Here is a 26,171-nt window from a genome sequence, read left to right on the forward strand (position 1 = left end):
CTAACCTGACTCTCATAGAACCATCCGAGCAATGCGCAAATTCAAGCACCAGGAGAACGGTCCAAGTGTCTCCGTTCGAGCGAAGGTTCTTATGATTATCACGACACTAGGGCAAGAAAGCGTGCGATTTATGTGAAGGTTTTTTTTAAATTCAGCCCTCGAAGTCGTCCCTTTCAACATTTCATTTCATAAACGAATTCATCCACATACTGTGTGCCAATATATGTAGAAACCACCAAATGAAGTGAATAGCTGGGGGAGGGACGTCAAGATGGTAAACTTACAAGCTCCCCGAGTTCGATTTGAGAGATATGAGCGATGTGAGCTATTATAACAGGTACGGTTATATAGCTCGGCTCCGAACGTACTTAGGACGTGGCTGGGGGTCCGCGATGCTGGTTTAACTTCTGATGAGGGGTTACGCACTTTCCTCGAGTTCAGATGTAACGGCCGCATTGAGACTCATATTTCCCGAAGAAGATCAAGAGATGCGGGAATACGACTTCGTGTACCTATTGCTTGAATTAGTCTAGATCCGGTCTGATAACAGAGAGAAGGACTGGAAGGTGTGTTAGATGTTTACAAAGTGGAGCACAATTTAAAAGCTGTAGCGAAAGGGCAAGGCAGTATGTATTTACGCCGCATATATTTCCCGCGTTAGATTGTTTTAAAGCGCTATCTCTTCACGCGCACACATACAAACATAAAAAAAAATCACCGGAGAGGATTCAAATCTCGTCAAAGTCGAACCCAGGTTCAGAATCCAATCATTTTAAAGCACTGAATAGCTGCGGCAAGTTCTTTCGCTCGTGAATATCACGTTTCAGTGTTAAACCTCCATCATTGTTTTGAACAAGGACTTGTGAATGTCGAACTCAACCTTGCCTTGCACCCTCTCCGACGTGCAGGTGCACGTAAAGCAGTTCGTGAACGCTGTGTGGGGAAACAGTAAAGAATCGTCGGTGTTTTTCTGTCAACCGTAGACAAGGGACTAAAAGAGCAAAAAGTCCCGGGGCTGTCATGACATGCCATGATATGACAGACCGGGAACACGCCGTTTGAAAGTGAAAGTCAGGGTGCTCTCTTTCCCTAGCCGGCACGAAACAAGGAGTGTGCCCATAGACATACCTTAGCTGCATTTATAGCGCCTCTGTAAACGCTCGCGTTTCTTGGAAAGTTTGGTCCCTAATTCTGCATGGAACACTGTAATGAGGAACTACAGGGTTCAGGCTTCTGCGAAAAGGACTCACATTTGCGCATGGAAGGACCAGCAGGAGCACGAGTAGTGAAATTCAAAATTCCACGGTCAGGGCTCTGTAGCAGGGGGCTCGCCATGGAGCAGGAGCTCGACCGTGGTGCCATAAAAGCAGTGACGGTCGCTGAGGGTGCTGTGAGCACGGTCACCAACGCATAGGTGAATATGAGTGGCGCGCGAGAGAGATAATGCCATGGTCGTTGCAATACAGGCCCCGAGGCTCCGCCAGTGGCTGCACCTGAGACGTAAAGACGGTTTTGTGTACGATAGTATCACAAAAAATAAAAGAGAGCAGCAATAACTGTGCCATGTAAACAAGACAAGCACGTATGCACCACAAATGAATCGCTTGCTGTGCGACGAACCTTTAGGTGCATGAGTTGGCCATGTAGTACAATCTAGCAGCTATCCGGTTCCATAAGCTCGAATTATCACTAACAGAAAAAAAAAACACAGTCGTCAAATTTTGTACATCCTCTACTGACTTAATTATGCCACCTAATTGGTGCTCACCGTCACAATTGTAAAAAATATTTCAATGAAGAATAGGTTCTTACCTTGTCTTTTATATAATGAGCCAATACAATTTTATTTACTGTTAACCCAAATTTTAAACAAAGCCTCTTATTCTGCACTAACACATACATACATACATACATACATACATACATACATACATACATACATACATACATACATACATACATACATACATACATACATACATACACACATACATACATACATACATACATACATGCATACATACATACATACATACACACATACATACATGCATACATACATACATACATACATACATACATACATACATACATACATACATACATACATACATACATACATACATACATACATACATACATACATACATACATACATACATACATACATACATACATACATACATACATACATACATACATACATACATATTTTATTACCATTCATCAATACCGCTTGCATTCTCGAGTCCGCAGAAGCGCGGGAGTGCCTGTGGGCGGGCCACAGCAATCGACCGGCGCGGGCTGCTCGCCTAAATAAACAATCAATTAAATGTACATCATACAGTACAGCACAATGCAAAAACACATTCACATAGCATGCTCTGTAAACAACCAGTTTCTATCTTGTCGTTTAACTTCAGCAAGAGAAATCAACTGCAAAATGTCAGTTGGCAATTTTTAAAGTGATAGGGGACATAAGAGGCACGACACCTTTATTCATAATTAGAAATTTATCCATAATTGGTGTACACGCTTGGTAGTTTAAAAAGTTTGCTTCTACGAAGCACTCTAGGTTTATCCCGTGGTAGTTCGTATTTAGTCGAAAAAAAGTTTCTTGTGATAGCTACGAAAGAAAAAAGATCCGATAAAGGGCAGATTTCTGCATTTAATAGTTTAGCACTCTCATCCAAGTTTCCTGGGACAGCTCCTTGCATAATATTATTTGCAATTCGGTACAACAGGTTATTTACCTGAAAAATTTTGAAATTCGAGCAAGAGCTGTACATTGTGACTTCATACCGCAATACAGATTCAGCCAAAGCTGTAAAAACTATTTTACGGTGCCTGATGGGGCAGGTGAGCCTTATATTGTATGCAGCTGGACTGATGCAGTTTGAAGACGACTGACAACATGCTGTATATGCGTAGCCCTTAACAAATGTTGACCTAAATTACGGCCAAGCTATTTTACGGAGCAGAATGGCAAAGGCTCATATTGGGGCATCCACTACACCCGGCCTCATGCAGAACAATCGTTTTACTGAAGGTTACATTTTTGTGCGGGTTTCTAAATTTCAACAGGACACTTGTTTTTATTCAAATATATTCTGTTCGAAGCAAATCACTGTACTATAGGATGAACATCTGTTTGTAGCAGGTCTCCGGCATGTTCAAAGGATCGACGAGACATAACTAGTGCTATGACGTCTGCGTACTGAAAAATTTTGGAATATAGGGTAAGGTTAACCTCTGGTACCTTTTTTCCTTCAATACATTGGAATAATTAGTAAACACTAAGTAGCTATCTTTATTTATTGGCTTAAGAGAAAAAGTCAAAACAAAAGTTTTAGATCTTCGTTCATAATACAAGTCGTTCAAAATACGTCACGTTTTTCGTACATTAGGCCGGCAATGCGATAATAATTGTTCTTAACCACGGAACACAGAAATTGTATCTGGAGCATGTCGGTGTTTTAATTTCCGTTTTTAGGTTATGTCGCGTTATACTGCAGACTCTTAACTCCTTTTGATTTTTTATAAACTTCACCCGACATATTGGAAGTGCGCTGTCCTGAAATTTCAGGAATTCGCATCTTGTTGTTTTCCATTCAGAGTGCTATAGCTGGGGCTCCCAGTCTTTGAAAAACTATTGTCTGTGACTGTTTCTGTTCTTCTGCAGTTCAAAAAAGAAAATAATGATGGACGCTACAGAGTTTTTATCCCGCGGAAACGGGAACAGATGCGCTTTGCTGGAGACTGCACGAGAGCGCATTTGGACGTCGTTGTCTTCACTAACCTCCATACGTGCGCAACGGATCCAAACATGTAGCATTCGGATTTTAAGTTGCGTTAACGATCCCAATAATTGATAGTGCGCAGCCACTGAGATGCCCAATCAGCGACGTCGCCGATCGTTGCCTCTTGAAAGCTGACCTGGAAGCCCTAGCCTCAAACCGAAATAGAAACAAAAAGATGTCTCCTGCCACGCATAACTCCCCCTTGGAAAATTTGGCTAACTCGGTTTGTATTTTTTCTTTGCCCCCGTGCAACACGTTCCCTCCAGTACGATGATGTAGAGGACAGATCCACGCAAGGATACTATGGCTGGATTACCGAAGCTTTTCAATACCCATTAACTTCGCAACTACTACCGCAGCGTGCAGACCGCAAAAACAGGATGATGCAACCTAAACACACGTATGTTTTCAATACAAGGTATGCGGAAGACAACTGGAGGGTAGTGAAGCTAATGAGTTGATTAAATCAGAGAAGACGCAAAGATAAAAAAAAATACCCTGGAGGGCACTGTGGCGACGGCTGGCTGCTGAGCTGGGAAGGGTGCCACCCATAAGGAGCGCTTCTCCAAGCTGAGGCATCCCATGTTCCTGATCGCTGTTGCACTGGCAGCCACCAGCGCTTTGTGGTGGGTGGCCCCTGTGGCGACGTTGGAGCGAGGCCACGAAGCGCTTGGCGAGCGGTGGACGCAGAGACGACAGCGTGGCCCAGCCTGCGCTGCGGCAGCAGCAGTCACCATGTCCGTGAGCGTTGTGCGACATGGCCGGGAATCCGGGGCTACTGCGATTGAGCGAAGCCACGGAATGTTCGGGACAGCCTGGTTTGAGGTACCACGGAGCTACCCGGCCTGTAGCCACGGCCTGTAGCCATGTTTGACCTTTAGAGCGACCGCAGATGGGGCCCCTCTTGAAGCCGTCGGGTAAACCCGGTCGGTAGCCATACCGCGCCGATGAAGAAGAAGAAGCTAATTTTTTTCTTCTTCAGCTTTCTTTTCTATTCTTTTGTAAACCATACCGAGGTCCCAAAACATGCCAGAAATTTTGTCCTTTCATAACCTAGTAAAGGTTTGGTTTGGTCTAATTTGTAGGGTTTAACGTCCCAAAGCGATTCGGGGTATGAGAGGCGCCGTAGTGGAGGACTCCGGAAATTTAGATCACCTGGGGTTCTTTAACGTGCACTGACATCGCACAGCACACAGACGCCACTCCGTTTCGCCTCCAATGAAACGCAGCCGCCGAAGCCGGGATTTGATCCCGCTTCCTTGTGAACAGTAGTCAAGCGCCGTAACCACAGCGCCACCCCGGCGGGGCATAACCCAGTACGCTATACAGCAAGAATGTTTTACAGCCGAAATGTAAATTGCGTGCGAAGAATGAATTGTAACATATGTTACGGGCCCGTCAAACTAATAGCGGCTTCGAAACCAAAGAACAGCCAACGTGGATAGGATGGGAGATATCCTCATCCAACTCAGACCTCGAGGAAAACCGAGGAGTGGTGAACAGAAGCAGGGCGGCGGCCTTAGCCTACGGAAACCCGTTCTAAAAACCCGACAAGCCTTCCAATAACGCGCCTTTCTGTTTCCTACCAATAAAACGTTTTAATCATCATCATTATACGCAGAAAAATATCTTCAATCCCTTATTTTAATATAAGTGTGGCTCTGCGGCTTCTGGCCGAAAATAAAGGTAAATAACGTCTCGGCTGCGGGAGGTGGTTCGTTCGAAACCCGCCGCCGGGCACCCATCGGTAAAAATGGGTGCAAGCGTCCCCCGACCTGGCGCCCGGCTCTCACAGGGGTGTGAGCTTGGAAGAGGTTCCGCAAACTCCGCTGCACTCCTACTGGGGCGAAATAATTACGAACACTACAGCCTGTAAACGGGGTTCGAGTTACCGTGTTTCACGGGGTTCAAAACAGAAAACTAGCCGTGTCCTGCACACGCGAAAACTCAGAAAAGCCTCGCAGTTTCAAGTGCGGAACGCTCTAGGTCAGCTTGTCGAAAGACGTAAAGGTTCATTGTCACTGATGATGGTCACTTCTCAGAGATCACTGCACTCCCTGGCAAGTCCGTATTTTCTGCCTGTCTGACTTTGCGAGAAAAAAAAGGGCCACATAATGGGCTTTTGTGCACAAGGCGGACTTATTGTTGTCCGATGGCGGAACTGATCCCTGCCACAGCGGATCAACTATTTGAGACTTATGTCCCCTTTCCCAAACATTACACCCCAAGGAGCCGAGCACCAGGCCGGGGGAAAGCTTGTGCGCATTGAAAAGCCGGTGGGTACCCAGCGGCACCAGGGATCGAACCTGGTACCTCCTGATCACGAGGCGAATGTACTACCACAAGGCCACGCTTCGGAGACCTATGACTATTTTTCCAAACATTTCACCCTAAAGAGCCGACCAGGGATCGAACCTGGAAGAAGAAACTAGTGGTAATAATTACGCAGAGTATTTTACTGCATTTATCACCTAACAGTGACAAAAATTGAGCTTTATTACATTGTCATGTCATATTGTCACAGTTGTTAAACCGAAGACCTATTGCAGTGGCTGAACGAGGGAACAAGGACACCAGGAACGGGCTAGAACTTTACGTCCTATACCTCCACTGATTGCGGTCTTTCTTTTTCTACCTCTAATACCCATGTCAATACATCTTTGAACAGCTCATATGTAATACGATTAGTGTAATAATTACGCGTTATCCTTAGTAAAACCTTAGCGACGGAGCCCATGATCAGCTCTGAACGATCATAAACGATTCGTGACAGTCCGGACGGGTGCGAAATGCAAACAAACTTCATTGTTCTACCCCATACGGAAATCAGGCAAGGATCATACAAATCCAGACAAAACCAGAGAACCTACGGCCAATAGCTCTCACGTCAACTGTCTGCAAACTGATTGAACGAATCATAGCCACAAAATTACAGCGTCACATTGAATACGTGCAGCCGAGTTGCATCCAGATCAGGCAGGATTCCGGCCGAATATGGGCCGGCATGACTGCCTTAGGCTGCTTCTCAGGATAATCAACCGCAGGTCTCGCAAACAGACACCAGGGTACATCATCGCGGTTTATATGCGCAAATCATTCGACAATACAAAACAACAGATAATCCTACGAAAATGAGCAGATATATCCTAGCCCAAAAGCATAGAATTGGATATGCAGCTCCCTTCAAAGTAGACCTATTAGGCTTCGTGACAAAGCGTCGGGATGGAGCCCCAGACCTATTACTTGGATAGGGGGTACCACAGGGCTCTATCCTCGGCCCTTTTCTCTTTAACTTGGCCATGACCCTTCTAGCAGAAGCGTTCGAGAGAGACGCTTCGGCTCGCTTCACCATCTACTCAGATGATGTCAGCATATGGACGGAAGCAGTGGCTTACCGAAATGAAAAGAGCATGAAGACAGAGCAGCAATCCTCCGCTTTACTCACAGCTTAGAAGCATTGGGCCTACAGCTGTCGCCTGAAATGGCACAACACATAAGCCTCGATGGCAAGAATGCCACGAATGCCACGAATACCAAAGAACCGATTACACTACATATTAGAGAAAACATCACGTCGGAGAACGGGTGGTCAAAAATTTTAGAGGCGCAAATTTCTAGTTGCAACAGCCCTCGTAAATGGATTCCTACATTATAGCGTAACTGAACTACGATGTTGCATATGATTCGCCGGATTTCAACAGGCACGGTGGAGCACCGTGAAAATTGTACCAGACTTTCTAGAGCGGTTGCGGTCGCAAGGAGTTTGTGCGGGGCACCCGTGTATGAGTTTTCAGATCGCGACCTGAAAAACATCGAAATGCTGCACAGGCGCACTCTTTGCAACATTACTGGGATTCATAAGCACACGAGGAATGAAGAACTGCTTAAGCTGGTCGGCATACACCCACACGAGACATTATCACAGAAACAAAAATATGAATGCCATTCCCAGTAGAAAACACGTCGCAAGAGATCCAGATCATGGCATGGGATAACCGAATCAACACTGCTCCGAGGGCCCTGGGGACAGACACTTCACCCCAAGCGGGAGGCGCCAGGAATCGCACTAAGCCACAACGACCTATTGGTAGGCGAACACGGTGGCTAGGTACCTTTTAGAAAAGAAAACGGCTCTCACAAGATCGCTGAACACAGTATACATCTACATTGACGCTGAAATTGGAAATGAAAGGGTGAGTGTGGCGTGGGCTTTTGTGCCATCTCCCCAACACAACAGACGGCACATATGCCACATATCTAAAGCAAACCTCAGACGGCGCATATCTAAAGCAAACCTCAATAGGCGCTACTATATCCAGTCATATATTGCTGATAGTTGATTTCAAGTAATATTCCTTGTACTAATTACACATCCAGTATAATTACAGCAATAAGCTCCGAACAAAACTCGAGCTTTACGCAACAGTTGTGAGTCATACAGCGTTAACTAGGCCGTGACGAGTAGAATCCGGAAATATTGTTACCGGGAGGAAAGCCCACCAACACAGGAAAACCGAGATGTGGCCGATGACTGAGCAGATGTAATGAATGGCTACATGCCTAGCGGCAGCACACCTGCCCAGGCCACTGAGTGCTTCTTCCTCGTCTGTAACATTCCCCGGGGCCACAGAGCGATCGTCCCGATCGTGCGCGAGGAAGTTTGTCAATGACGATATTAGTCGCACAACGCTGGGCGTGACTGGATGGCGAACAGGTAGAAGGAAGAAGACAATGGCGTGCCGCCATAATGATTCCGCGATTTAAGACGAAAGCCTTTAATGCCTCATCGGTGTCGACAGAAGGTTGTCAGGAGAGGCGTTACGCTTTCGAGAGGGAGAGTTAAATAAATTATTGAACTTAATTTCGCCTCCAATGGGAATCGAACCTCCATCCCTTGGAACCCATGCCCAGCGCTTTACCACTGCTCCACTACCCGGATTGTTGAATGCTTTTCATAATTACCCTTGTCTAACGTGAGGATGATTGCGGAATTCCGCGAGTGACGAATACTGTGCCTTTCCTTTCCGTTTAACGAATTATAGAACGCCGGTGAACTTTGATGTTTTCAATGAAATGCTAGTTGCGTTCGACAAGGGGCGCGCGATGTACCGTCAAGGCAGGCCATGACGTCACCACGCAATTCATGCATATACGAAGCTGATCCCTCTAGGCGTCCGATCCAGGCGACCGTGTAGCACCTTTCATTTGCCGCTTCCTCGAAAGCCCCCCACACAAGCAGTACTAGGAAGGATTAGTACAGCAGGCATCAGCGGTGTTTGAAATTAATTTACAAAGCAGAAAAGGCGCAGTATAAGTCACAATTCTCCGCGAACACACGTACAACTCCGGGACGCTATCGGGCCACAGGTCACCAATAGCCGATAACCGAAGCTCAGGTACGCATCGTATGACATTGGCTGGGGAATCCCCTCATATGTGGGGTCGTCTTGGGTCAATGGAGTCTTCTGGTCAGCGTCTCGGTAGTGGGGTCGTCAGGTTAGCCAGGCCTTTCGTGTCCTGGGGTCGTGTGGGCAGCGTCTCGGGTCGCTGATATCATTTGTTCTCTCCGTCGTGTCTTGTGGCCGGGCGAGGGGACTGGGTGACGGAATGGCAAGGTCGCGTCGGGTCCGGCAGGCGGGAGATAAGGCAGGCGGTGTGCTTCATAAAATCTGCTGCTGACGGCGCAAGCAGACACAGGACGACGAAGTTTTCGAGCCAGTATGACGAGCGGTGATGACGTACCCGGCATCTCCAACCAAATCTTACGGGGCGGAAAATCGATGAATACAGGAGAACAGAGAGAAGATGGCCGATGACAGTGAGATGATTGAATGAACCGCGGTGGACTTAGCTCGAGCGCTCCTGCCTACACCAATACCCGCTTTTTTCTCGTCTGTAACCCTATATAAGACTGTACACCTATTGCTGGATCTTAAAACGAAGGTTAAATTTCAAGAATGTGTTTCCTACTTTGGATCAAGGCGCCGCTCATACACCCTACGGCTAATCATCTGATTTGGGCGCTCTTGACCTAACGGAATAAAACCGCTACGAACGCTGAACTGCTCCTTCATGGGCACGTATTTCCTCTATCTCTCGGCACACACGCTTCTTTCCTCTAATACTTCCCCTTATTCTCTATAATGTTTGAAGCACGGTATAAACACTTTCCTTTTGACCCGATTGCTTGACTGGGTTGGTTCTGATCAAGAAGAAGAAATGGAAATGGGCGGGGCATGTAGTGCTAAGAAAGGACAACCGATGGTCGCTCAGGTAACCAACTGGCTTCAAAGGGAAGGAAAGTGCAAGAAAGCTAGTCGGGCGGATGAGGTTTAGAGATTCAATGTCGCGTGACTCTCATAGCCACGTGAAATAACTCAGTCTCTTTACCTTCACGGGGCTCGAAACCACGACCTTTACGGGATTCTAACCAATTTCCTTCACGGGACTGCTACCCCCTACCTTTCTACCTTTACCCACTGCCTTTTTGTCACTCGAACTCATGACCTGCACTGAATTTGAACCCACTATCTTTACGGGATTCGAATCCATGTCCTTCACGGGACTGGAACCCTTTACCTTTCTAACTTTACAGAATTCTAACCAATTTCCTTCACGGGACTGCTACCCCCTACCTTTCTACCTTTACCCACTGCCTTTTTGTCACTCGAACTCATGACCTGCACTGAATTTGAACCCACTATCTTTACGGGATTCGAATCCATGTCCTTCACGGGACTGGAACCCTTTACCTTTCTAACTTTACAGAATTCTAACCCACAACCTTTTTGTGACTCGAACTGGACTCGAACCCACGACCTCCATGGCACACGAACCTACTAACTTTATGTGGTTCGAACCCACGACTTTTAAGGGACTCGTTTCCACGAGCTCAAATAATTTAGGGGATTCGAACCCCCTACCTTTACGAAATTCGAACCGAATAACTTCACGGAACTCGAACCCACTGTATAACATTTCATGGGAATCAAACCCGCTTATCAGTACACCCTTATACCTTTACTCCCTTACCACTAATCTCTTATCGTTGATCCATAATCAATAACCCATTCACCCCTAATTATAAATCACCATCCCTCGTATTACTAACCGATTATCCCTCATCATCAAACAATACCCCCCTCACTAACCACTAACCCCTTCACTATACCTAGTCGCACGAGATATCGGCAGCACTGCGAAAAACAGAAGCACTCCAATCCGATCAGGATCACGCGCACTACAACAGGCAATTGTGTTCCTACGCGCCTCTCGCCCTCCAAATTGCCGGGGGTGACAGTAGAAGCACAATTCTCTAATATAGTGCACAGGGGCGAGAGGCTTAAAGGTACTCTCTCGAAATCAGGCCGCAGTAGGCGAAGTTCAGACGTCCGCTACACTATTATTCTAGTGCACTGTAGTAATAGTAAAAAACTATGTTCAAATTGGAAGTCAGACCGGTCTATTACGCTGTCTCTTTTAATTCACTGTGGTCTTACTGTGCCTACATCTATAGTATCCAGAATTTACCACCAGTGTGCCTACTGTGGGCGCCGAGGTGGCATCAAAAGCAGACTGCGAACGGCTGCCGCAAGGGGTGCTGCTAACATTAGATGTGCGGAAGGTCTTTACAGCGGCTTTAGGAGTGTGCGCCTGCCAGAAAGTAGGCCAAGGCGCTCTCAATCAAATCACGAGACTCCTTAGGCATGCATGTGTGCGTCGTCGATCTGCCCGCTTATTGCCTTTACCCAATATACAAGCCGTGCATCATCAACCAGGGCCGTGAAAAAGAAAACATTTCCATGCACGGCAAGAAATTAGTCTACTCTCGCAAATATATATTAAACATGCCATATTAAACATACCCGTTCTTTGCATGGCCACTTTACGCGGGCATACTTGCGATGCGGCATTTTGATGAGTAATTACTGTCCCAAACGAATTCATATTACATAAGACACGCGGCAGAGAAAGGATGCACCAACGAAATTGCGCTCTCAGGCACACGATAACGCCAGTTGCGAAAGCGATATCGACACTAAGAGCACGAAACTACTAAACGAGATCGTCTGCTAAGGACTGAGGTTGTATAGCCGTTCCTTTTTATCGCGAGAAATAATAAACATGTTACCTTAAAGAACGAAAAAAATAGAAAACGTGATATAAAAAACATTTCATTTTATGCTTGCATGTACAAGAATTTATTTTCAGCATTTTTTTTTATAAAAAAAAACGACTTATGAGTATTTTGTACAAACTATGTACACAATGCTTTCCGAACTTAGGACTTGAGGGTAGGGAGCGCGGGATAATGGAGACACAAACGATAAAATGAGAATACATAAATAAGAGGAAAAGGCGCGGAAGTGGAAAAGCAGCCGACTCAAGAAGGGGAACTAATCCTTGCGGCATGGGCTCACTCCACTAGCTCTTCCACATGATAAAACAAATAATGAAACAACAGCTGCTGCTCAATAGCGCTCACTGGACTGCCATGTCCGGGAATTCAAAAAAGTACAAAGAAACATGTTGGGGGTGCCCTTTACGCACACAAACCGGAAATTATGAAAGTGTGATGCTGTTGTATGTACACTGTTTATGTTCGCACAGGAAACAAAAATGCCTTGTATGGCGGAACAATGCTGGTTTACTATGAGCTCTGCTTGTATTAATGATGGCAGGTGGAAGGGAACAGTATAGGAGGGGAGGTGGAGAAATTGAACTCCATTATGTACATTTTAAAAATACAGGGGGAAGGTGATATAACAAAAAAAAATGGCAGTGGCGTGCAGCTTAGGAACGGAACGCAGCGGTGTGCAAAAAAATAACTGGTCTGCTTGCTACACACACGGAAGGCATAGGTCCTGGGATGGGGTGAGGGGTGCCCCACGTTTTTTAGGCATATCACAGCTATGCAGTAAAGGAGGCAGTCTCTTAGCTTCTTCGACCCAGGGCGCACACACTGGACGTCCGACACTTCGCCAGAGAAGACGCTCCGCAACTCGTAGACTCCGTCGCAAAGAAAAATAAAAAAAAAAACGCGTGCAAATTTGGTCCCCAGTCTCTCCTCACTTTTGTCACGCTGGGCAATCGTAGACTGGGCAGAGCTGAGATTCGGCCCACGCACGTGTGGCGTGTATACATCGATGGAAAAAAGCGGTCATCTCGACGTCTCCAAGCATCGGTGGAAGAGTTGTTAGCGACACATGAAGACTTCTGCCTTGAATCCAGTCGGGCTTGTGTCAACAACTTGTTCGCGGTTCCCAACAGGACGTAACATCCACGATGAAATTTCCTCTCCAGAAGGAAACTGAAGGACGATGCCTTTTTGAATGATGGAGGAGATGAGGGGAAAGGGGTTGGTGATTGAGGGAGAAGAGGGGGAGCAGAATATTGGTGCGTCTAGGGGGGGGGGGGGAGGCGTGATTGTCAAATGGAGATGCTTTCTTCACAGCCCATTCAATTCTGGTTCAGGGAATTAAGACTGTTCGCCTCGAGCCACACACGGTACTGGAGTGGTTTCGGAAACAGTGCTGTTGAGGTCGTCTGCGACCATCCACTCGTGCTTGAGTATTTCCTCGAGGGAGGGTCGCTCGGCCGGCACCAGCGCCAGGCAGCGGCGGATAAGGTCCTCACACGAGGGAGACAGCTTTCGCCGGAAGTGGAGTTTGGCCCGCAGGATCTGTTCGTCCTGTTTGAATGGGACGTAGCCACACACCATGTCGTACAGGAGGATGCCCAAGGACCAGACGGTGGCTTGAAGACCGTTGTACCGGTTATGCTGGATCCACTCGGGAGGCCTGTAGAGGCGGGTTCCCTCAAAGTCCGTGTAGAATCCCTCGCGCAGAAAGGTAGCCGACCCAAAGTCGATGAGGATCACAGACAGGGTCTCGAGGTTGACCAGAATGTTCTCGTCCTTGATGTCACGGTGGATGACGCCCGCCTTGTGACAAGCGATCATGCACTGGATGATCTGCTTGAAGAAGAGCCGCGACAGCGTCTCCTCGAGTGCGCCATTCTCTTCGATGTAGTCGTAGAGGTCCTTGACCACTTCGGGCCGCTCCATGATGAGGATGAACGAGTAGGGCCTCTCGTACCAGTCGAGCAGCCGGATAACGCTCGGAATGTGGTCAACACGCTTCAGGAGAACTATTTCAAGGGGAACGTTTGGCCGTTTATCGTGCCCCATTTGGTAACCTTGTCTCTAGACACATACTTGATGGCCACCGCCAAGTTGTCGCGGTTGCGGGTGCCAGCGTACACCGTTCCGAAGCCGCCCGTTCCGAGCAGGACGCCGACACTGTAGTTCTTTTCGAAAGTGTTGCTCTTCTCGACGACTTGCGCTGGGCGATCCCCGAGCATCGCTCTTAAGCTGGGTATACTTTGTTCAGCCATCGTGGCGTAATCCAGTGTAGCACAGAAACAAAATACGTTCGGCTCACAGAGGCAGAGGCTTGCAGGCTGGCTCCAACAACTGGTGCTCGTGTCTCGTGCCGGCGCCAGATCATCTTCTTCTTTACAATTGTGTCCCCCCCCCCCCCCTGGGGTTGTGCAGTGGCTAAGATGCTCGACTACTGGGCCGATGTACCCGGGTTCGATCCCGACTGCCGCCGGTTGCGTTTCTGTGAAGGCGACACAGAGAGGCGCCCGTGTGCCGTGCAGTGTCAGTGCTCGTTAAGGATGGCCAGGTGGTCGAAATTACTGCTTAGCCCTTCATTACGGCACTTATTTTGGCGATTGCCTTTAATGGCTCATGTTCGTGACCACGACCGTGTCCGTCTGTCCGTCTGTAACGTTTTCGTTACATGGCATAGCCGAATTAGCCCATAACGGCGGGCTTCCTAACATTACGTTTGACTGGAACTGCAATCTCGGCCTCTCTTTTCATATAGAAGGGTGATATAAGAATCAGCCTGCCAAGACCCTTGCGTTCACGTTATCCCTAGGTCACGCAGGCACGTTCATACGGCTTCGTTAAAACGGTGCTTTCTATATTGGCTGGTAGCTCAAGGTATCACGTCATACCGATTCAGGTGTCCGTGCGGCTCCTTTCATTTGGCGCTTCCTTGAACGCCGCACCACACAGGATACAGAAACAGACGCAGTACAGCAGGCATCAGCGGCGCTTCAAATTGGTTTACAGGAAAGAAAGTCGCAGTATCTGTCACAATTCTCCGCGGACACCTTAACCGTGCCATAAAGAAAAGGATGGAGGTAGGAGTGAAAAAATTAGGAGGGACTTTAGCGACTAAAATAGTGATTAATTAAGCAATAAGGGGTTAGAAAGTTATTAGACATTAGGATCGTAATCATTTACGTCAATATTTCATTGATTAGTTAAATAAATTTCGGAACTAGTCAATAACAAGTGAAAAGGTATTTACTCATTAATTAGTAATTAATATTTGATCGCCATATGGCTATATAAAGGCACGCAATCGCGCATACTGTAGTGGTGCTCTGTTTGGTCGAGACCTCTATGACGTCATCATGCCTCGGCCAATGAGAGGCGCCGCGCAAGTGGGACACATTTTGTCCATGACAGCATGAGATCGGGCGAAAATGGGTGGGCATTTTTATAGAGCCACTGACCACGGGCCTGGCGGCGTCTGTGAACGGACGGGGTGCGTTGGCTCCCGATGAAAGCGCGTGAGCTAGCCCATATCTACAACGTAAACTTTACGCACGTTTTGAAGAGCACCAAATAACATAGGCAGTGTGTAGAGTTGCGTCCGCTGGCGTATTTACACAGCCTTCGAAAACCGCGCAACACGGTACGTGCAGCACCATGTACTGCTGCCTCGTCATGTCCCGGACGACAGCGCCGGCGCGGTGTGACGAAGCCGACAGCTGCGGCCAGTTCGCAAGTACACGCGTCTCAGTTTCGTGAAGCTGAAGGTGGGCTTTAAGGGGCCGCTTTAGTTCAGGCTGAGAATTTCTGCTGCCTGGGATTTTCAAGAGCCGTTACTGGGCCCAGTGCATGGGAGACGCGCTTACGCCCCGTGTCGAAATGAGGCCGTCAAAGCCGGAATTCAAAACAAAGGCCTGCTACTCTACTACCGAGGCCAAAACCACTGATCTATCGCGGCCGGTGCCAGCTCCATATGACTTGCTTGCTCACCGATGTCAGCGCTTTGGCCAGCACATTCACTGGCCTCGAAACGCCCCAACCCATGGAGTGCTAAAGTACCACAGAAATGAGCTCTAGCAGCTGCGCGGACACGGGAGAGTGTCGATACACGAGGGACGTCAGGGAAAAAGTGCTGACTTTCGCAGCATTCTCTGGGATCCCGTAGGGTACCTCAAGTTGACACTTCCCCTGCATGCACCTAGCTTTATTGTCGGTACTTTTAAACAAATCATTTTTATGGGTAACTTTTACTTCCTTATTTACTAATGATTGAACAATCCTCCTTCTCATAATCAAGGATAAAAATTAAATATTTCTACATGTCTGTTGAAGTAACGAAAAGACGGTAGCTGCGTTTGTGACATTTATTACCTTGAAGCACTACTGAAAACTCTACCCAATGCAGAACTATTGAAAAAAGAATAAAAATTAAAATCTAAGTCGCCGCCAGCTTTCTCTGCAGCTGCTCAGAAAGCACCGATACTGTAAGGGAGGCGACGGCTAGGTTTCGTGGCCTGGCTGCGCGGGCAACCTGCGAAGGCAAAAAAGAAAAAAAAAACAGAAGGCAATTGTCAACTTGGGTAGCAGTATCAACAGTTTACCGATGTTCACACATTAAAAAAAAAACATACAATGAAGGCGACCTCGTAACGCTTCCCGTACCACCCAAAGCGAGCGAGTGAATTATAAATGCTCCAGACCGAAGCGTGGCAACCTAAAAATGCTGGCTGCTCCTTGACTGTAGTTTCGACCCTACTGTGACACTGGAAGCGCTTTCCTAATTGGCTATTCTAAATATTGCCGCGAGACCTTCAAGACTGTATTTGTTTTTTTTTTAACAGCCGGCTGCATGAGGCCTTATCAATCTGATTCTGGCTCGCGTATCAGTTATGTATTCTTTCTTCGATGTCGCGAGACGCACCTTTATCAGCTTCTTTGCCGCGCAAGATGCGCCGAGATCTCTCTCGACGATTCCGATCACTCGCGTATGTTTCTACAAGGTTTTAGGTTGTGCAAGTAGCTGATTGCGGCATTATATATAGTCGGGTGCAACTTTAGAAGACAGGAGGGGCCCCGCCCAGATGACCGAAGCGCAGCAGCCAATTGCATCCGCCACTAAAGAAATAGTCCCGCTCAAAAATTGTGACTGCTTTTAAAACGCGCATTTCTCAAGATTCGTAAGTTTTGATGAAAGGTTTGGTAAAACTATCATGATGGAAATGCAACAGCACATGCCGGATCGCGAGAGAAAAATAACTCCGTGCCTTCTACAACGCTGTGCGTCGTCTGCTACGAAGCAAGATTGACGGCGCCGGGTGTGTAGTTATAAAGCATTCTGGCTCAACAGCATAAGATTCATATATAATTTTGTGTGTTTTCACAAGGTTATTTTTAATGTGTTAGGCATATATTATTGGTACATTTTTTTTTTGGTCTTGAACCTGCAATTACGTGAGTTCGCGCACGTTCGTGCACGGCATTCTTTTCCTCTATGGAGCCCAGCGAGGTGACATCGGAACGCGATCCTTTGTTGTCGAACGAGGCTCGTGTCGCATCGATGACCACACCACCAAAAAGCCTCGGCAAGAACAAGAGCGTCCACATCCTGAACAACGACTCACGCAACATGATCTTCAACTGCTACACGTTTTTGCGTAACAGGGAGCCTGAACCACGGTGGCCTGAACGCCGCGTAGAGGACACGAGCATGTTTGTCGCCGACATGCTCGGTGTCTGCGAAATGACTGTGTTCAGGGTGAAGGAGCAAGTTAAAGCGGCGCTGTTTTGGGTGGCAAACTGACGACGCCATCGAGAAAGCGCCCACGTAATGCCGAGAAGAAAAGACGCGGCGCGAAGTTTGGCGGGGGGGGGGGGGGGGGGGCGGGGGAGGACAGCTTCTAGTTGTGTGCGATGAGGTCATGTGTGCACGATTTCTTTCGCCGCAACGAGATACCGACGGTCGAGACGATAACTACCGAGTTTTTGAAGCGTATGGAACTTTCATCACAAAGGCGGTGTAGTGTGCGTCGCCTGCTTGCCGAGATCGGCTTGAAGCACGAAAAGAGAAGCCGCAACTCGCTGCTCATCGACAGGGATGACATCACCGATTTGCGGAATCGGTACCTCCGTGACGTGGAGCGCTACCGGGCGAAAGGCCGAGAGATCTTCTACCTGGACGAGACATGGGTGACTGCGGGACGCACTCGGTCGATCGTGTTGACTGACACAGTAGTGCCGAAGCGCGAACGCTTGTTCGCTCGAGCAAATGGGCTGACGACGGGTCTAAAACAACCTTCCCGGAAAGGTCAGCGCCTGATCTTCCCGCACATCGGCAGTGAGGATGACTTCGTCGACGGCTGCATGCTTGGATGTATTCCGAGGCCAAAAGACAGGCGACTACCACGAGGAAATAGACGGCAATCGCTTTGAGGGCTGGTTTGATGACGTTCTGCAGACGTTGCCACCTGGTGGCGTCATAGATTTAGACAATGCACCTTACCATAGCCGGCGAGAATAGAAATTGCCGACGACGGCCTGGAGGAAGGAAATGATACAGGAGTTTCTCACTATCAAGAACATCCCATACGGTGAAAGAATGGTAAAGAAGCAGATGCTTTACCTTGTAGCATCTGTGTAGTCACACTTTCTGAGCTGCATCGCAGACAACACAGCTGTAAGGGCCGGTTGGATTGTACTGAGGCTCCCGCCGTACCACTGCGAATTTAATCCAATTGAGCTTGTCTGGGCCAAGGTCAAGAATGGCATCGCTGCGGACAACAGAGACTTCAAGCTGTCTGCGGTCGAAGCCATCTTAGGGAGAAAATCAAGCACGTAATTGCGGAAGACTGGAGGAACAGCATTCACCACGTGACGGGCTTGGGGGCAAAGGTAACACTCGACACGTCTGGGAGTGAGCACGTTCAACCCACCATCATCCAGCTGGGCGAGGATGACACTGAGGAAAGCACCTCCGACAGAGAGTGCTCTAGCTTTCAGCCACTCGACAAGCATAACGGCTTCTCATTAACGAAGAATAGCCCTCATTAGGGCTACCAAAATTTTACCAGTGGGTTCGCAACAGCCCACCATTCATTCCGTGACCTCTCACATAAATAAGCAGTTCCATATATGGTGCATTCCTTAACATAGAAGCTCAATTCGTATAAACAACGTCCTGCACGCACTGTGCTCGATTCAAAGAAGTGGCATTGAAATACGTTTAAATGCTGGTATATCTGAATTGAAATACAATTGTTAACTCTCATTATCGGTGGTAGGCTTAAAATGCTCATTCAGGGAGGCGCAATCGAGTTTGATGTGCCCAATGGTGAAATAACAGCAGTCAAGGCACGCGTTATGGCTCTGTTAGCAGTCTGCACCACAGTCATGTCATAGCCAGTGCTGGTGCATTAGCAGTAGTCGACACGAAACTGACAGCCAGTGTTGGAAGCTTGCACGCCAAAGCACATTCATGTGGTTGCATTGCTTATTATGGTTATCGAGGTCGCACAAGTAACGACAATAAGAGAACAAATAATCAACATCATTAGCTTAGTGAGGCCCAAAATTCTTATTCATGCCACCACCGTCTAGTTTGACGGGATTCATGGTGAAATAAAAGTAGTCAAGGCACGCTTTATCGCTCTGTTAGCAGTCTGCACTGGAAATCACAGTCACATCATAGCCAGTGCTGGTGCAATAGCAGTAGTCGACACGAAACTACTGCCACTGTTAGCAGCTTGCACGCCAAAACACATTCATGTGGTTGCATTGCTTATTATGGTTATCTGGCTCGCACAAGTAATGAGAATAAGAGAACAAATATAAAACATTATTAGCTTATTGAGGCGCAAATTGTCATTCAGGCAGCCACCGTTGAGTTTGATGGGCTCCATGGTGAAATAAGAGTAGACAAGCACGCTTTATGGCAGTCTGCACTGAAAATTGCAGTCTTGTCATAGCGAAATTTTGATTTATTTATGTGACTCAGGCAAGTAACGCGATTGCAAGCACAATTAATAACGTGAATAACTGCAAGCATTTTTTTGTAGGTTCCGGAAAAATGCTCTGCAAAGTTGAACTCGTTTTAATGAGTCACTTTGTTCATTACAAGACATAGGCAGAACGACGGCCACATTCAGCAGTGATATTGGTGAAGAAATAAACGGTGAAGGCTGCAAAAGCTGTCACAGCACTGCTGTGCTGGACTCCATTCACTAGAAAACTGCGTTTGTTATGATGAAAGCGCAAAGACAGGAAACGATACCCCACTGCACAATGTTGTATATCTGTACCACCCCATGGGACGGAAAGCGAAACCATATGTTTATTAAGACTGAATGCAACAACATAGCAAGGTGCTGTTTCACAATATGGCACCCTTTCATGTGCACTTCTGGCAAGCTGCCGTATGCACTAATACATACACACATTAACAGGGGTAAGAGACGAAGTTACTGTGAAAGCCATGTGATGCTTTTAAAATTTTGTATTTGTCACTGTTCTGTTGTCACAGCTGATAGAACTTTCTTTAGTGCAAGTTGGCTAATCACGTTCCACAGACAGCACAAAGCAAGGTTAGAATAGTAGGAGAAAACACAGCAAGATGCCAGACTGAGGAGGCAAGGTAGATGAGAAAGGATTTAATGACATCAATGAGGCCAACCCTACTGGTTCTTTAAATGGGACGAGTTAATGAAATAATAAAGGAAGACGTGGCTGCAGCATGCTTACAAGTACAAACGCCAAAAGGACAGAAACAAGAATAAACACATACATGCACGGAAGCACTCACATAAGCACACACATGTGCACAAATGCGAAAGCAAAAGCTAAAACCTAAAAAAGAGTGGAAATTTGGGCTGCTTTGTGCATGATCTCAGGCTAAAAACAACGCTAACAGAGACGAAGCAGAGAGAAGGACACGATGATGCGTCATGTCCTCCTCTGCTTAGTCTCTGTTAGCGCAGTTTTTAGCCTCATATCAACTAAGATCTGAATTGCAAAAAAAGGGAAAAATAACAAACATACACAAAAACGCAAGAAAACGCACACACATATAACGCAGACGCTAGTAGAGGTATTAGGAGTGAGTTCACAAGTAGCTGTGCCTACTTTGTGTTGCGTTTTTTAAAAGTACAAGAATCAAATAACAGCAATCATTTATTAGCAACGTATGACAATCGAAAAGCAGCGCAAAGCTGTGTTGTTGGAAAGCAAGTCGAGCACTTGCAGCACAACTTATGCGCGATTGTGTCACAGCAGGTATTTTACAGCTGGCGCGTGCAGTGAGCGAATAATTCTAAGACACACCGCGACGCAAATTCATGCCGAGCTCCCTTGTAAGGGCACCAGTGTATGAGTAAATTTTATATTAGTACTGAGGCTGACATCAAGGAAGCAAAGACTGCTCCCACGCGCCTTATCGTTAATAATCCAATGACATTCGCTCAAGCAGCGCGTGGTAGTCACTGATTGGTAGCATTGGTAGCATCAATCGACAGTGCTACACAACACTGGAACGATGCCCTGCTAGACACTCAAAGATCGATCTTTTGCGCGCTGAGCTAGCAGCAACGAATCTTTGCATTGGAGGTTGCTTTCGCAAATCTTTTCGATTGAGGAACTCGGAGGTTGGTTTCACGCGCGCAAGCTTTTCTCATCCTGATAAGTCGTTTTGCTCCATCACTTCGCCACGTCCGACGAGAAACGCAGGGCCACAGTACACAAACACACCCGCCGTTCACAGTATGTACCAGACTTTGGCAAACTCTCCTCCTCGTAACTTCACTTAGGAGCAAAACAAAACACCATAGAACAAACACGCACGATGTTTGCAGCGGTGTGTCGCCGCGGGATCCTATTTCCAGACGAAGTGCAGCGCAGCGTCACCAATGTTCGCTGTAATCTTTTTTCGTCGGCTCACGGCTCAGAACAAACGCACGCGGCACAACTTGTGCATCGTAAGCTCGCAATATTATTTCCCGCAAGACAGACGCCCACAAAAAATTCAAATTCACTCTGACGAAGGGAGACGCATACATATAACGCGACTCGGCCCAGTTCGAAGTGAGGGCGGCCATGTTAGGCAAGTTCTCCGTCTGCGGGGTCACCGGCAGTCCGGCTCATGGAGTTACCTGAAATGCGCGCCTATTGGCGGAGGCTTGTGTGCATCCGCCAGCATTCGCCTTTGAGGGGCAAATGCCGCTGCTTTCTATTGTTGTACCCGACTATAGACGGTTCTGAGCAGCCTTTAGATTGAGCGTTGACGAGCACGACGAATATTCTTAGTTCGCCGATCGACGGGCACGATTGTTGCCATCGCACCCGCCGAATTGCTTAGTTCTTTTGAGGGCGGAAGTCAGCCGAACAAAAAGTTTTTTTCAGTGCAATCACGGACTCTTCATTTGTGTCATCGGCTTCGTCACCACCACGTGAGATTGGTGGAAGTGCTGCCCTGATACTTCAAGCGAAGACCTCAGCCTTGTTCCTGTTGCTTTTAGGCACCAGCCTACAGCTCACCGAGCCAGCCGCCGACTCCAAAGGGTCCAACACGAACATGCTCTGCACCCTGACCCCGTTCGACCCCAGAATGCACGAACTTTGGTGATGTCCGTTTTTGGCCTTTGTAAGTTCTGTCCGAAAAGAAAGAACTCAAGCCTTCCACCAGTCAAGACTTCAACTTCCAAGCGAGCCTGTCCTGCTCTTCGTAGAAGAGAGGAAGCGCGTCTCTCGCCGCGCCGGCCCTAACAGACCGAAGGTGAGAAAGTGAAATTTTCAATGCGAGGCGTTGAAAAGTCTCTTTTTGCAAGGCTGGTCAGAAATCCGCCAAAACCCGTGGTGAAATTTGAAAGTGAAGCATCGACTATCGCGAGGACGATGGGCACCCGGATGCTGCCCTACGAGCGACCGCTTCAACCGGACTACTCAAGCCAATAACTCAGCGCATATGCAAGCGGAGAGAATCTTCGGGACCTGATCGTGGAGATTGTGTGAGAAGAGCTCTGCCGATTGCTACCAACACCGCGACAACCTCAGGTGGCGACACTCGCGGACGTCATCCGCGAAGAAGTCCAGCAGGCGCTGGGCGTTCTTCAAGCGACGGTTGTGACAGTTTCAGTACAAGAATCAACAGCGATGAACTACGCTGCTGCATTACGTCGCCCTGCGCTCCGACGTGATGACTTTCCAAACCCTCACGGGTACCATACTGCTCCTGATAGCCACGCCATTGCCCCCGCCCGCCAAGCCGCGCAACGACCTCCAAGCCCAAGGAAGTGCGATGCCTGGAGGACCGCGAACAACCGACCATTATGCTTCCACTGCGGTGAGGCCGGTCATACTCTGCCCCTCTACCCGTATAGACAAATCGGTCTCCGCGGATTTGCAGTCGACGCTCCTCGACCATGACCAGGTGAACGACAACAAGAAATTAACAACTATGTGCGTAGCGGCCAGATTCCGCCACCAAGCCATCGGTTCAGGCCCACATCGCCGTACAGGGCCCGCTTTGCGTCGCCAGGCCGTAACTACGATGACAGTGTGCGCGGAAGGTCCCCAAGGCCGCGCAGAGGAAACTAAATAGAGCAACCTTTTGAGGTGAGGTTGCTGCACTGCGAAAACACGAAGATCCTCCATCGCCAACAATAAGTGACGACGACGCAGCTGGTAAATCGCCGCTCCACAAGACAATGTCGACGAGATCACGACCAGACTTCAAGTTGACATCGCCGTCCAGCGACGTGACGATGGTATGCCCCGGCCTCGACCTTAGCACGAGACGAAGAAGAGATCGAACACCGAAGCCAACGTGTGAATATTAGGACGCGAACAAGCGCCCTCGAGGTTGATGGTGATGGACACACGGTTACCGCACTAGTGGACACTGGTGTCGACTACTCTGTCATCAGTGGAGCTTTCGCCGCCCAGCTCAAGAAAATGACTACCACTTGGGACGGCCCGCTAATCCGCACCGCTGTTGGTAACCTTATTAAGCCGTCGGGGCGGTGCACCGCTATGGTCGTAGTAAATGGACGCACCTACCCTACCAGCTTCGTCGTCCTACAGCACTGTTCCCGAGACGTTATTCTGGGAATGGATTTTCTGAACGAATATCGAGCGATCATCGACCTCCGATCCAAACTCACCAAGCTCTTGAACGACAAAGCTATGCCTACTGGTTGAACTTCAACGGATTACGTCGTTCTCAACGTTCTCGACGGAGAATTGACCGTAGAGCTCCGATAAAGCGTTATCGTCCCTGTGGTTACAAAAGAAGTCGAAATCACGGAAGGGGTTGTCGAAGGAAGCACTCAGTTATTACTGGATAGAGGACTTGGCAACGCAAAAGGCATCATCAGTTTCCGTCATGGATAAGCTCATGTGCTCGTCACGAACTTCACCGAAGAATACCGGCACCTGAACAAGGGTATGACGATCGCTTTCCTTGTAGAGCTAGCGGACATACGAGAAGTCTTCGCCCTTCCCAGCCAACTTGAAGACGATGCACCCAACCGAGCCAAGCAGCCCAATTTCGAGATAAACCCAGCGCTCCCCCGAGACAGACAAGACCGGATTCGCACTCTTCTTAAAAACTAGAGTGAGTTTTTTTCTCCAGCGTCGAAAGTGCGGTGAACTCCGCTGGCAAAGCATCGCATCATGACGGACGGAAACGGATAGAGATCGCGAGAAGCCGCATTCATCACACCGGACGGCTTATTCAAATTCAAGGTGATGCCATTTACCTCTGCTCCGCACCAGCCTCGTTTTAACGAGTAATGGGCACCGTCCTAGCTGGCGTGTAGTGGAAGATTTGTTTGGTATACTTGGACAAGGTCGTTGACTTCGCGTCAGACTTTGAAGACTACCTAAAACGGCTGCAGACAGTTCTGGATCCCATCAAGTCATCGAGACTAACATTAAAACTAGAGAGAAGTGCCACTTCGCCTACGAGGAACTGCGGTTCCTAGGCCACAGCGTTAGCAAGGATGGTGTTCGCCCAGACCCTGATAAAACAGCTGCAGTCGCACAATTTCCACCGCCTGCCGGGAAGAAAGCTGTGCGCAGGGTCCTTTGGACGATTTGTCAAAAACCTTTTGCGCATCGCCGAACCGTTGACGCAGCTTACAAAGGCTCATGTATCTTTTAAATGTAAAGCGCCGTAAGGAAAAGCCTTCGACGAGCTTAAGCGCCGCTTCCAGTGCCTTCCTGTACTTGAGCACTTTGATGGAAACGCCGATACTGAAATTCATACCGACGCGAGCAGTAGGGCATAGGAGGCGTTCTCGTTCATAAGAGTGTCGGACTGAAGAAAGTAATCGCCTACTCTAGCAGGTCCCTCCCAAAAGCCGAAGTCAATTACTCGACGGCCGAGAAGGAGTGCCTCGCGATCATCTGGGCAACTTCTAAGTTCCGTCCATACCTATAGATCGACCATTCAAGGCGGAAAGCGACTACAACGCATTCAGCTGGCTGGCAAATTTGATAGACCCCTCCGGTCGCCTTGCCAAATGGAGCCAAAATCTTCACGATTTTTCGTGGCGAATTTCCCCACTACGTCGAGACATGTCGTGAGTGCCAATGACGCAAGACGCCGCCGATGAGACCAGGAGGACTGCTAAACCAGATTCCATCCCCACACCTGCCCTTTCAACAAATTGGGGTGGATCTCCTAGGCCCTTTTCTATCTTCGTCTATGGGTAATAAGTGGATCACCAAGCAAAACCAGTACCCAATGGTACCCCGCCAGAATTCGCCAAATGTTATGTCGAACAAATTCTATTGCGACACGGCGGCCCAGAAGTGCTCATCACGGACAGGGGAACGGCGTTTAGGGCAGAGTTGACGCAAGCCATCCTGGAATACAGTCATACAAGCCATCGACGAACAACTGCCAACCACCCCGGGACCAATGGCCTCATGGAGCGGCTCAACAAAACGATCGCGGACATGTACAGTACGTCGACGCTGAACACAAGACCTCGGACGCCATCTTGCCGTATGTGATTTTCGCGTATAACACGGCAGTGCAGGAGACGACCAGAACGACCCCATTCAAGCTTGTGTACGCCAGGGCGCCCACGACGAAGCTCGACGCAATGCTGCCGGACGTAACCAACAAGGACAACTTTCACGTCGCGACCTACCTGCAGCGTGCAGAGGAGGCACGACGACTCGAACGGCTGCGTATTAAAGACCAACAGCGCACCGATACTCGACGATACAACTTACGACGCCGCCAC

General features: G+C 48.2%; 1 long non-coding RNA gene and 2 pseudogenes across 2 annotated transcripts in view; 2 read left to right on the plus strand and 1 right to left on the minus strand.

Annotated features, from left to right (window-relative positions):
• LOC146172423 (uncharacterized) overlaps nucleotides 1-26,171 on the plus strand; it is a 501,238-nt gene that overhangs the window by 421,784 nt on the left and 53,283 nt on the right. The window lies entirely within an intron of this gene.
• On the minus strand, nucleotides 13,230-14,195 carry LOC146172436 (serine/threonine-protein kinase pim-3 pseudogene; annotated as a pseudogene).
• Nucleotides 17,159-19,662, plus strand: LOC146172437 (uncharacterized; annotated as a pseudogene).

This window comes from Amblyomma maculatum, unplaced genomic scaffold (assembly GCF_055883805.1).
Source record: "Amblyomma maculatum isolate TAMU_Amacu unplaced genomic scaffold, ASM5588380v1 scaffold_13, whole genome shotgun sequence".
In the NCBI taxonomy this organism is placed as follows: Eukaryota; Metazoa; Arthropoda; class Arachnida; order Ixodida; family Ixodidae; genus Amblyomma; species Amblyomma maculatum.